This window comes from Pteropus medius, unplaced genomic scaffold, assembly GCF_902729225.1.
Source record: "Pteropus medius unplaced genomic scaffold, Ma_sr-lr_union100, whole genome shotgun sequence".
In the NCBI taxonomy this organism is placed as follows: Eukaryota; Metazoa; Chordata; class Mammalia; order Chiroptera; family Pteropodidae; genus Pteropus; species Pteropus medius.
In genome coordinates this window covers 1,153,165-1,167,427 of record NW_024355695.1, presented here as the reverse complement: position 1 = coordinate 1,167,427, position 14,263 = coordinate 1,153,165, and positions in this window count along the sequence as shown.

Below are 14,263 nucleotides of genomic sequence, written 5' to 3'. Positions count from 1 at the left end.
CCTCTTTACGTTTGTTTCTATGTATTAGGTAGGACCCCCATGTCTCCTGGTCTTAGTAGAATGGCCTTATGTAGTAGGTGTCCTGTGCAACCCAGTGACACAGTCTCTCTGGTCACCTGAACCAGATGATCCAGGTATGTCTCTTGTATGGGTTATGTGTGTGCCCTCCTGTCATAGTTGAGTCTTGGTTGCTGTTTGCCCATTAATGGGAGGGATTGACTCTTGAGCTGATCGTGAGGACTGGCCAGTGACTACAGTGGAGGAGCCGTTGTGCAAGGGCTGAATTTAAAGAGCAGGATTTACTTTAATAGGGCTCTGGTGTCTGTCCTGTCTACCCTTTAGGTGTGTCATCCTTGGATGTGGCCCTGGGGAGTGCTCCAGCTGAGACAAAAGCTGGTCACTGGGCATGAAGTTAGGGGCTTCTAGGGAGGGGTTCCACAGAAGGCCAAGTTTAGCCATCGCCGGTGCTTTACCTGGCTTGGATGGGTCAGAATGTTGAGTGGGACAAGGTCTCAAGGAATCACCCAGGTGAAGTAAACAGTGTTAGTCAGGTACATGGAGACTCAGATATGGCTACTGTCTACACCTCTATACTGGGCTGGGGGAGGCCTCACCAAATGAAATGGATTCTGTCAGCACTTCTCTTTGGGAGAAAAGTGCCTCTTCAGCCCTTGCCCTGAAACTAGACAATACAGTTTCTTCTCATATGTCTCTGATGCCTTTTGATCTGCTGCCCCAGTGCTGGAGCTCAGAGTGATTTTGTCTTTGGGAAAATCCATACATTGGTCCTTTAAGAGGAATGTCTGGGTCTCCTGCAGCCCTCTTTCTCACTGAGCCACAATCTCCACTGGTTTTTATCTTCAGATTTTTGGGGGCCTTCTCTTCCAGGCACTGGAACCCTAAGCTGGGGAGTTTGGTGTGGGGCTGACATTCTTTGCTCCTCTGTGGAAACCTCCACAACTGAAACATTTTTTTCTGATTTTTAACTACCACATGTGGGTTCGGGACCTGCTTTTTTCATGTCTCCACCCCTCCTATTGGATTCGAGGTGGCTTCTTCTATATATCCTTACTTGATGGACTTTTGTTCAGCTAGTCAATTTTCAATGATGGTTGTTCTGTAGTTTTATTGTAATTTTGATATGGTTGTCAGAGGAGGCCAGCACAACATTTACCTACACTGCCACCTTAACAGAAATCTGTTCATGGTGTTTTCAAATATCTCTTTGTATAATTTTTGTAATAATTTCTCTGAGCTTTATAATGTGCATATATATTATCACAGCCTACTGGAATCAGCTTTTTACCACTTCGAATGAAAGTGGAACATTCACTTTCAGTCAGGTTGCTTAGCTTTCTCATTTAAAAATACAATTTTCTTTTCATTTTAATTGTTATTTTTCAAATAAAGTTGACATTCAATATTATTTTATATTAGTTTCTATTGTACCACAGTGGTTAGACATTTATATAATTTATGAAGTGATCCCCCAATTAGTCTAGTACTCACTTGGCACCATGCATAGTTATTGCAATATTATCAACTATATTCCCTATGCTGTACTTTACATTCCTATGACTATTTTGCAACTACCAATTTGTACTTCTTAATCCCTTCAATTTTCTCACTCAACCCCACACCCCCCTATTCCATCTGGCAATCGCCAGTTTCTTCTCTGTATCTATGAATCTGTTTTTGTTTTGTTTTGTTCTCTAAATTTTACATGTAAGTAAAATCATATGGTATTTGTCTTTCTCTTCTGACTTATTTTACTTAGTATAATACCATCTAGGTCTATTTATGTTGCTGCAAATGGTAAGATGGCCAATAGACACATGAAAAGATGTTCCATATCACTAATCATCAGAGAAATGCAAATTAAAACCACAATGAGCTATCACCTCATACCTGTCAGAATAACTGTTATCAATAAATCAACAAACAAGTGTTGGCAAGAATGTGCATAAAAGGGAACTCTTGCGTGTTGTTGGTGAGATTGCAAATTGGTACAGCCACTATGGAAAACATTTGGAGGGTCATTGAAAAATTAAAAATAGAACAACCTTATGACCCAGCATTTGCACGTCTACATATTTATCCAAAGAAAATCAAAACACTAATTGGAAAAGATACATGCACCCCTATGTTCACTGCAGTGCTATTTACAACTGCCAAAATATGGTAGCAATCTAAGTGTCCACCAATAGATAACTGGATAAAGAAGAGGTGGTACATATATGCAACAGAATAGTACTCAGCCACAAAAAATAAAATCATACCATTTTTTGAATATCAGATGATGTTACAATTTTTGCTTCAATTATAAAATATAGTTCATAAGATTCATGAGTAAACAGTCTATTATATGTAGCCATATTTCTACTCTTTCTGTCATTCCTTTTTTTTCCCCCTGATGTTCTAAGTTTCTTTTTTTTTTATCATTACATTTTGTTTAAATAATTTTTTTTAGTCTTCTCTCTAGTGATAGATCTACTAAATGGAGAGTAGAATGGTGGCTACCAGGGTCTGGAGAATGAAGAGGATGGAGAGATGCTGGTCAAAGGCCACTAGCCTTCAGTTATAAGATAAATGATCTCTAGGGATCTAAGGCACAGCATGGTACTATAGTTAAAAATACTGTTTTATGTACTTGACATGTTTTTTTTTTTTTTTTAAAGTAGAGATAGCATTCTCACCACACAGAGAAATGACATCCAGGTGAGGTGATGGATATGTTAATCAATTGTGTGTGAACAAAAAAAAAAAAAAAGGTGCTGTAATAAATCTGATGAGTTCAGTGACCTAAAGTAACCTCACGGGGTAATATAATCATAAATTCTTAACTGGGCAGATACTGGTGTGTAGTCACATCCCAGGAACATAACTTCCTTAGTAAAAGGTTTATCATTGCATTAAGCAAATTCTATCCATTGTTCTTGTGCATCTAGGTTAAAGCACTTTTGAAATGCCAGAATAATTCTCTTTTTCAGATTCCTGTAAACCACCTTCGAGAGAGCATATGATCTTATTAACTATCCTATAACCTAATCTCGCTTTGCTTTCTCCTACGTTCATGTAATCTTCCTTATGTTTTCTCCTTAATTCCAAATGCATAAAATAAACTGCAAACTGTCATTTTGGAGCATTTTTCTCAGTCTGTTGAGAACTTGCTTTCAGGTGTATCCTCTGGCTCAAATAAGTTCTAAGAAATTCTTTAAAAAATGCCTACAATTTTGGATGGTTTTACATTGACACCTGACTGTAGTAATCATTTTACAAAGTATGTTTATATCAATTCATCATGTTGTGTACTTCAAATATACACAATTTTATTTGTCAATTATAACTTAGTAAAGCTGATGATAAAAAAGTTTAGATCTACTAGTGACAAATCTTTGATTTTCCTTTATGTGGGAATATTTTTATATTCCCTTCATTCCTAAAGGTGGTGGATAGTTTTTATTTTTTCCTTTCAGCACTTGAAATATTTTGTAACTTCCCTCTGGCTTTCTTGTTCTCATGAGAAATGTGCTGTTACTTGAATTGGTGTTTTTCTATAGTTAATATGTTTCTCTCTTGCAGCTTTCACATTTTTTTCTTTAATTTTAGTTTTCAGAATTTTAATTATGATATGTCTTGGCATGAATTTATTTAGATATATCCTCTTTGATATTTACTGTTTTATAAATCTTTAAGATTGTGTCTTCCATCAAATTTGAGAAGTTTTCAGTTGTTATTTATTTGAATTCAGCTTTAGCACCACTCTCTTCTCTTTTTCTGGCACTCTGATGATACAAATTTTTGTATCATCAGATACAGAGCCTCAGGTCACTGAGCTTCTGTTCATTCTCTCCACCCCCCAGCTTCACTGAAATATAATAGACAATTAGTTGCTTGTATTTACATTGTACAATTCAATGGGATTTTGTTCAATTATAGTTGTCATATAAAAATATAGCAGTTTAAGTTGGATAGCATAGTGATCAGAGATCCACATAACTTGCAAAGTGATCACCCCACTAAATCTAGTACCCCTCTCCCCACTACATATTTATTACAACATTATTAACTGTCATCCACATATTACACTCTACATCTCCATGTCTATTCTTCAACTATTCAATTGTCCCTCTTAATCCCTTTTCTTTGGTTGTCCCCCCAAAACCCCTCAAGAATAGTAGCTTTCTAAATATACTCTGCATCTATGAGTTTATTTCCACTTGTGTTGTTGTTGTTTATTTTGTTCTTTAGATCCTACGTGTATGTGAAATCATGCAATATTTGTTTTTCTCTATCTGACACATTTCATTCAGCACAATACCCTCTAGGTCCATCAAAGCAATACTTTTTTCCATCCTCTTCCTTTTAGTCTGTGTTTATCTTTTAATCTGTGTATGGGTCTTGTTTTCTTATCCATTCAGCCACTCTACCTTTTGGTTGGAGCACTTAATTATTTTCCATATAAGGTACTTGTTGATAGGAATGTAGTTATTACCATTCTTTATTCTTGTTTTTTGATGCATGTTTTTTCTTCTTAAAGAAGTCCCTCCAACATTTCCTGTAATACTGGCTTGGTGATGATAAATTCCTTTAGCTTATTTTTGTCTGGGAAGTTCTTTATCTGTCATTTGACTCTAAATAATAGCTTTTCTAGATAAAGTATACTTGGTTGTAGATCCTGGGTTTTCACTACATTGAATATTTTGTGCTAAGCCCTTCTGTTCTGCATAGTTTCTTTGGAGAAATCAGCTGCCAGTCTTGTGGGTGCTCCCTTGTAGGTAAAAAACTGCTTTTCTCTTGCTTTTTTAAAAAGATTCTCTCTTTGTACTTAATCTTTGGCATTTTAATGATGATGTTTCTTGGTGTGGGTCTCTTTGGGTTCCTGGTTTTTGAAACTCTCTGAGCTTCCTGGGGTTTTATGTCTATTTCTTTCGCTAGGTGAAGGAAGTTTTCCATCACTATTTCCTCAAATAGCAATTCAACATCTTGTTTTCTTCAGGTAGCCCTATTTTTACCTTTAATAGTGCCCTGTAGACTCCTTAAATTATTATTTTAGTTTTGATTTCCTTTTTCTTGCCATTCTGATTGAGTGTCCTTGGCTTTCTCATCCTGTATATAGGTCATTTGATCATCTTATTTATTCACTTTGTTTATTCCATTTAATATACTTTTCATCTCAGATAATGGTTATTAATTTCTGACTGGTTCCCTTTTATAATTTCCATTTCCATTATTATGATTTTTTTTCTCTTTGTTGAAGTTCTCACTGAATTTAACCTAAAGTTCATTGGGCATATTTATAACTAGTGTTTTGAAGTCTGCATCTATTAGATTACTTGACTTCATTATTTCTGGATCTCTGTTCTGTTCTCTCATGTGGTTTATGCTTCTTTGTCGTCCCATTTTGGCTGCATTTCTGTGTCTATTTCTATGTACTAAGCAAAGCTCTTAAGTCTCCCAGTCTTATTAGTGTGCTTTGTGTGGTAGGTGTCCAGTGGCACCGACCTGAGAGAGGTTCAGTTGCAGGCCAAATTTAGCCGCAGCCTGTGCTCCTCCCAGGCCACCTGTTAAGATTCAGCAAGCAATCTACAGATGCTGTGCTTATAGTTGCCCCAAAAGGCCACACCAGAAACCAAGGCCAGCTGCCACCAGTGTGAGCCCAGGCACTGCTCAGCAAGGGACACCTGACTAAGCGAAGACACATGTGGATGTGGCTTGGGTGGGGCCATGAGTTGGTCGAGGCAGAGTTTCAGGAAATCCTCTGGGTGGAGTGACCTCTGTTATCCAGTTTGATGACACTCTGGGATTGGGGAGGGCTCGACAGAAGAACATTGGATACTGCTGTCCAAAAGAGATCCTCGCCTCTGGTCCTCACTCCAACTATTCAGTATCCCCCTGTGAGTCACTGATGCCTCTCTGAGAAGCCAACCTCGCACTGGAATCCATCATTGCGAAAGTCCTCTCATGGATGCAGCTCCTTTAAGAGGCCTCTGTAGATGTCAGTTGCTGCTACTGCAGCCTCTGTCCCAGTCAGCCACTCAGGACTGGACAGCCTTGCATCCTCGCCCCATCTTACCTTCTGCCATTGCAGGGTGATTAGATTTCTTTCTAGTTGTATGGCTTGTTTGTCTAGATCCCAGGCGTTTTTTTCCTTGCTGTTTTCTCCTTGTTTCTGTCACAACTTTGATTTGGTCACCAGAGAGATGAACAGAGCCTATATCATCTACATCATTCTTTCCCCTCCTATCTGTTTTTCAATTCACCTTTTTTTCCTTTGATGCCATGTGCTTTTGCCTAAAAGACCATACCGTAAAATCATACTGAAGAAGTTAAGCATGGGATATTTTCAGCGTTTTTACATAGGTCCCTTGTAAATATTTTCCATTTTTTTTCTTGAAACTGCTCACTGTCCACTAGAAGGTTGTCAAAAATTTTTAATTAAAAAGAACAATGGGTAGAAACCTGTAGGTAAATCCTACTTTGTGTTGGCCTCCTCTCATGACAACATCAAAATTACAACTACTATATAAGAGCCATCATTAAAAACCACCTGAATTCTATCTAAACAGAAGTCTTAAAACTGAGGACACACAAAAAATGTCACCTTGAGACTGGTAGTGTGGCAGCCTGACCCTGCCTGACCATTTCCTGCTAAAACGAGTTAGTTCCTCACTGCACCCTTTCCCCTCTTCCCCAGGACTCTCGGCTGACATGGCACTCTGAAAACTGGCTTAGACAATTAAGCTGATTTCCTTATAGTTTGTCAGAGATTCAATGTTTTCCTTATGTTCTTCTTCCTTATATGGAATATCTATAGCTGTGTAGGAATGCAGTACAAGATTATATAACTGCCTGCCATGTTACGATCGGAGCTCAGCTTTTGGGAAAGAATCTGCTGAGCTGGTGCCGGCATCGATAAACTCTGCTTCCTGCTTCTCGGTGTCCCATCTCTCTGTTCAAGAACCCCGCAACAGTAGGAGGGGCAAAAACACAGAACAAACTGGTTCCACGCCCACATGTGGTGGTTAAAAATCAGAAGGGATATCTCAGCTGTGAAAGTCCACCTGGATGAGTGAAGGTTCAAAGCCTAACATCATGCTCCCCAGTGCAAAGCACCAGTGCAGGGAAGAGAAGTCCCTAAAACTTCTGGCTGTGAAATCCAGCAGAGTTTGTGGCTGAATGAGAGGCAAAGGGCTATGGATACCAGTTGTCCATCTTAAAGAGCCCACACATAAACTTAATCACTGATGAACTCACTTGCTCCGAACTGTAGAACTGGGGCAGCAACTTGAAAGGTGCCAAGAACACACAGGAAGGAAATGAATTGTCTGGCTTCAGGGTGATGGCTGGAGGCGCATCTTCCTCCCAGACAGACATGCTGGCAGAATCTAGTTTCTTTGTTAAGCCCTCCCCATCCCTAGTGTGGAGACATAGGCAGCCACCATATTTGAATCTACATCACCTGGCTAACATTGGTCACCTCTCCCCGGTGATTCTCTGAGACTGTGCCTTACCCAACTTGTGGGCCCACCCAAGCCACTACCAGTGACTTTTTCATACAAATAGTCTGTCTTGGCTTATGCTATGAACTTTCCTAAAATCTTTTAATGGTTCACAAACACCGAACAAGCAGCATCTGGCCTTGGAATTCCCCACACATATTGTCAAGCAGCTCTAAGCATAGCACCAGTGACCATCAAACACTGTTCATGTATTGGTGTCACAAAGTACATTCAAACCTAGAACAGATGGTTGCCACCTGTGGATTGCTTCATGTCTCATGCCAGGTGGTCCTGGGCTGGAAACAGGTTGAGCCCAAATTTGGCCTGTGGTAGGCTTTGGGGCCAGCACATTTTAGAATGAGCTAGATCACCAGCAAGAGCTACATTTGAAGACTATACACCAAAAGAAAAATTGGGCAAACACCAGAGCCCTGCTAAAGTAAATCCTGCTCTGTAGATTTAGCTTCCACACAATAGCTTCTCCACTATAGTCACCAGTCAGTGCCCACAACCAATAAGCCCTAGGATCAATTCCTCTAACTGATGTGTGAAAATCAACCAAGGTTTAACAGCAACAAGAGGGCACACACAACACATACATGGGACATGCCTACCTCAGGTGACTAGGGAGATAGTGCCACTGGATCCCACAGGACACTTACTATATAAGGCCACTCTATTAAGACCAGTACACCTAGTAGCCCTACTTAATACATAGAAACAAACACAAGGAGACAGCCAAAATGGGAAGACAAAAGAAACATTTCCCAAATGATAGACAGAACAAAGCTCCAGAAAACACACTAAACAAATTGGTGATAAGCAATCTACCAGATGCAGAGTTCAAAATGTTGGTTATCAGGATGCTCAATGAACTTTGAGGAAGAGTAGATGAACTCAGTGGGAATTTTAACAAAGAGATAGAAATCATAAAAGTGGAGATAAAAATATAAAAATAATCAGTCAGAAATAAAGAATATGATCATCGAAATGAAGAATACATTACAGGGAATCAATAGTAGATTAGACAAAGCAGAGGATCTAATCAGCAATTTAGAAGATAAGGGAGCAGAAAACACCAATGAAAACAGCAACAAGAAAAAAAATTAATGAGGATAGTTTAAAGGGTCTCGGAGACAACATTAAGCATATCAACATTTGCATCATACAGGTATCAGAAGGAGAAGCTAGAGGGCAAAAAATTGAAAACATATTTGAAGAAATAATGAGAGTGATGTCAAAGGCATTGCAGAGTTAGGGGTCCCTTTGATTTCTCCTCTTGAAATTACAAAAAAATTAAATAGCTACAGTCCAACAGAAAATCCCCAGCCTAACACACAAACATGTCTGTGAGATGCACATCATAACTTTTGCAGGTGTACAAAATGGGTGAGCAAGAGAGAAGGAAAGGGAAAGGAGCAGAGACTGGTGTTGCTGACACAGCCTGAAGCTCCCAGTGAGACTCAGAGAGAGGGAAAGAATTAGGTTGAGGTGTGCACTCTCCTTAGCTCCAGGCACTCCTGCCTAAGTGATCAGCATATTCTAAAGCAGCGGAATACGGTGATCGGTTATCGGAGAAGAAACCAGGGCAGAGATGGAATACAGATGCACAACAACTGTGTTCTAGCAACTGCCATTGCCAGGCAGAAAACTGAGTCAGAGCTGGACTGCTTCCCACAACCCTCCCAGAGCTCTCCTCCCCGCACACTCCTAGAGCTAATTGCAGACCTTAAGGTAAACTGCAGTTGCTATTGTTGTCCTACAGTACAGGAAGTCTGCAACACAGGGAACTGAGGAGAAACACACAGTGGCTGGTCTAAGGGGAAGGGGTGGTAATACAGAGGACTGGCAGGAGAAAGATGACAGTTAGCATTACTAGAAGTAAAACAGCCCAGGCACTTATGTGGCCTCTCTCAACCCATCCTACCCCCACACATCCAGTCTCATCCTGGCAGAGGCACTGGGACACATTAGACAACATAAAACTGTATCTGGTTGCTGGAGTAGCACAGAGACTTCAGGAGCTCTTCAATGGCTTGGAACCCCAACATCCATCACATCCTCCCATAGGGGTAGAGCCCTGGGACATAGGTGACCTGATCACAGAGGAAACACACACCTCCCCAGAGAATAAAGGACATTTTTTTTCCACACAGCAGAGATCCAAAAGCTCTAAGTAATGCAGGAGATTTGGGCACCACTGACTAGAAAATTAAAGTAAAACCTTCTTCTTATCTACCTGCTAAAGAGAGATCACTCTCAATAATAATAATATTTAAAAATATATATATTCGCATAAATGCCTTGACAGAGAAACAATACATCAAAAACCATGACTAACAAAGGTGGCATGGCAACTTAGGAAAAAAAAAGAAAGAAAAATTTCCAGTAAATACTTAAAAATATAGAAATATACTATTTAAATGACAGAATTAAAGATTGCAGTTCTGAACAAACTCATCAAGATGCAAGAAAACTCAGAGAGGCAGTTTAATGAATCAGAAAAATAATTAGTGAACGACAAGAATACTTTACGAAAAGGTTTCAACTTTTAAAAAGAACAGACTAGAACTGGAATTGAAGAATTCAACACAAGATATGATGAATGAAATAGCAAGCTTAGGAAATAGAGCTAACCAAGTAAAGGAAAGAATTAGTGATATCAAAGAAGAACTTTGAAAATGATGCAGATGGAAGGAAAGAGACTTGAGAGTGAAAAAAATGAAATAACTGTGCAATAAATATCTGAAAGCATTAGAAAAAGTAATATAAAAATAAGGGGTATTCTAGTAGGGAAAGAGAGGGGAACACAGCAGAGACCATATTCAAACAGTCAACATAATTTTCCAAACCTATGAAATAAACTGGATTTGCAAATCCAAGAATCAAACAGAACATATAATTATCTCAACCCCCAAAAGGCCTTCTTCAAGACACATTATATTAAAACTGTCAAATATTAATGACAAAGAAAGAATTATCAAGGCATCTAAAGAAGACAGAAATATAAATGAAAATCCTTTAGAATACCATCAGACTTTTCAGCAGACACTTTACAAGCTAGGAGGGAGTAGAATTAAATACTCAAACTGTTGAATGAAATTACTAGCCGAAAATAATATATCTATCAAAGTTCTTCTTTAGACATGAAGAGAAAATAAAGATCTTTACGGACATACAGAAGCTGAAGGAATTTTTTACCGCAAGGCTTGCATCACAAAAAATACTGAAGGGGGTATTCTACCTGAAACAAAAAGACAAAAAGATACAAAACTATGAGTAAGATGACTAACAGACAGAAACAGGAAATTGCAACTTTATTCAGCATAAGGTATTATAAACTTGAATATTACATAATGACTAAGGAAAGTAAAAACATTTAAAAAGGGAAAAATAAGAAAATAGCTATTATACTCAGAAATGAATGCACAGCATAAACAGGGATAATTTGAGACAACAAAAACAGAAAAGAAAGGGAATAAAGATATTAATTTGTAAAAGAGAAGATAATACACACTCAGAAGGACTACTGTGCATATAATTCTTTTTTACACAAACTTAAGAGTAACCACAAAAAGAAGTCCAGAACTGAGACACATATAATAAAAAAAAAAAAAGAGGAAACAGAGGGGGAAAATCATAGAATATCACCAAACTAAAATAACAGACAAAAACACAAGGACAAAGAAACAATGGAGGCACCAAGGTACCTTGAGACACATCTCAGCTGCAAGGACAAATATAGACTCAAAGTGAAAGGGTGGAAAAGGATACTCCAAGCAAATGGCATCCAGAAAAAAGTGGGTGTAGCCATTTTTATATATGATAAAACAGACTTCAAGATAACAAGTACAAGAGACGAAGATGGACACTTCATAATAATAAAGAGAATTATACATCAAGAAGACATAACACTTATTAATATATATGCCCCCACTTGGGGAGTACCAAAGTATGTAAAGCCACTACTAACAGAACTAAAGGGAGAAACTGACAAAAACATAATTATAGTAGGGGACCTAAATACCTCACTGTCAACTATGGATGGATCATCCAAACAGAAAATCAATAAGAAAATATCAACCTTAAATGACACACTAGACCAATTGGACATAATCGATATTTACAGGGTCTTTTATCTCAAAACACAAGATTATACGTTCTTCTCTAGTACACATGGAACATTTTCAAGGATAGACCATGTATTCGACACAAAATTAGTCTCAACAAATTTAAAAGACTGAAATCATACCAAGCATATTCTCTAACCACACTGCTTTGAAACTGGAGATAAACTGCAAAAAGGAAGAAGAAAAACACTCAAACGTTTGGAGATTAAAAAACATGCTACTAAAGAATGATTGGGTTAAAAAAAAAAAGAATAAACAGGGAGACAAAGAGATACATAGAAACAAATGAGAATGAAAATATAACATATCTAAACTTTTGAGATACAGCAAGAGTGGTAATAAGAAGAAAGTTCACATCACTACAGGCCTATCTCAAAAATCCCAAATAAATAGCCTAACATTACACCTTCAAAAAACTAAAAAAGAACAAATGAAGCCCAAAGTCAGCAGATGAAAGGAAATAATAAAAATCAGAGCAGAATTAAATGAAATTGAGAATAAAATGATGATAGAAAAATTTAATGAAATAAAGAACTAGTTCTTTAAAAAGATCAAAAAAGTTGACAAACCTATGGATAGACCCACTAAAGAAAAAAGAAAAAAGACACTAATGAAAAAATCAGAAATTAAGGGGAAGATACAATGAATACTTCAGAAATATGAAGGATCATGCAAGCATAGTATGAGAGATTATGTGCCACCAAATTCAATAACCTGGAAGAAATGAAAAAGTTCTTAGAAATATACAACATTCCTTAACTGAACCATGAAGACCTGGAAAATCTAAATAGACAAATCAACAGTAAGGAAATTTAAACAATCACCAAAAACCTTTTAAAAAGTATAAGTCAGAGACCAGATGGCTTCATTAGTAAATTCTATCAAACACTCAAAGATGATTTAATACTTGTTCTCAAAATTCTCCAAAAAATTAAAGAAGAGACAATTCTTCCTAACTCATTTTATGAGGCCAACATTACTCTGATACTAAACTTGAGAAGAATAGCACACACACACACACACACACACATACACACAACTGATGAATACAGATGCAAAAGTTCTAAACATAATGCTAATAAATTGAATACAACAATACATTAACAAAATTATGCATCGTGATCAAGTGGGCTTTATTCCAGGGGCTCAAGAAAGGTGTAACATATGCAAATTGATTAATGTCATATACAATATGAAGTAAATAAAGAATAAAAATCATATGATCCTAGCAATAGATGCAGAAAAAGCATTTGACAAAATATAGCATCATTTATGATTAAAACACTTAATAAAATGGATATAGAAGGAAAGAGCTTCAACATAATAAAGGGCATATAACAAACCCTCAGCTAATATCATACTTAATGGTAAAAACAAAAAGCCATTCTCTAAGATCAGGAAGAAGAAATGGTTATTTGATCTCATCACTTTTATCCAATATAGTATTGGAAGTCCTAGCTGGAGAAATCAGGCAAGAAAAAGAAATAAAATACATTAAATTGGGAGTGAAAAAGTCATATTGTCACTTTTTGCAGATGACATGATTCTGTATATAGAAACACCCTAAAGACTCTACAAAAAAAATCTATTAGAAGTAATAAACAAATACAGTACATTTGTGGAATACAAAATCAACATATAAAAATTCAGTGTTTCTATACCATAACATTGAAATTTTAGAAAAAAAATTAAAAATCACTTTCTTTTGCAATTACAACAAAAAGAATAAAATACCTATAAATAAACTTAACAAAGCATATGAAGGACCTATACATGGAAAACTATAAGACATTATTAAAAGAGACTGAGGAAGACACAAAGAAATAGAAAGATATTCTGTGTTCATGGAAGAATCAACATAGTTAAAATGACTTTATTGCCCAAAGTAATATACAGATATGATGCAATTCTCGTCAAAGTTCCAATGGCATTTTTAAAAGAAATAGAACCATAAAATCATATTTGCATGGAGTCACAAAAGACACTGAATAGCCAAAGCAATCCTGAGGAAAAAAAAAAAAAAACAAAGCCAGAGATATCACACTGGCTGACTCAAATTATACTAAAAGCGACGATAATCAAAATGGCATGGTGTTGGCAGAAAACAGACATATAGACTGATGGAACAGAATTGAGAGTTCAGAAATAAACCCCCGTATATATGTGCAAATAACTTTTGACAAAGAAGCCAAAAACATACACTGGAGAAAAGAAAGTCTCTTTAATAATTGGTGCAGAGAAAAATTGGAAAGCCACGTGCCAAAAGAAGAAACTAAACTGCTATCTGTCACCATGCACCAAAATTAACTTAAAATTAAAAAAAAAAGCCTAAATATAAGACCTGAAACAGTAAATTGCATAGAAGAAAACATAACTACTACACTCATGGTCTTCGGATTTAGAGGGGATTTTATGAATTTGTCCTCAAAGGCAAGAGAAGTAAAAGCAAAAAATAAATGAATGTATTGAACTAAAAGCTTCTGTACAGCAAAAAAATGCCATCAATCAGACAAATAGATAACCAACTGAATAGGAGAAAATATTTGCAAAAAACACCTCTGATAAGAAGGTAATACACAAAATATACAATGAACTCATACAACCCAACAAGAAAACAAAAAGTCCAATTAA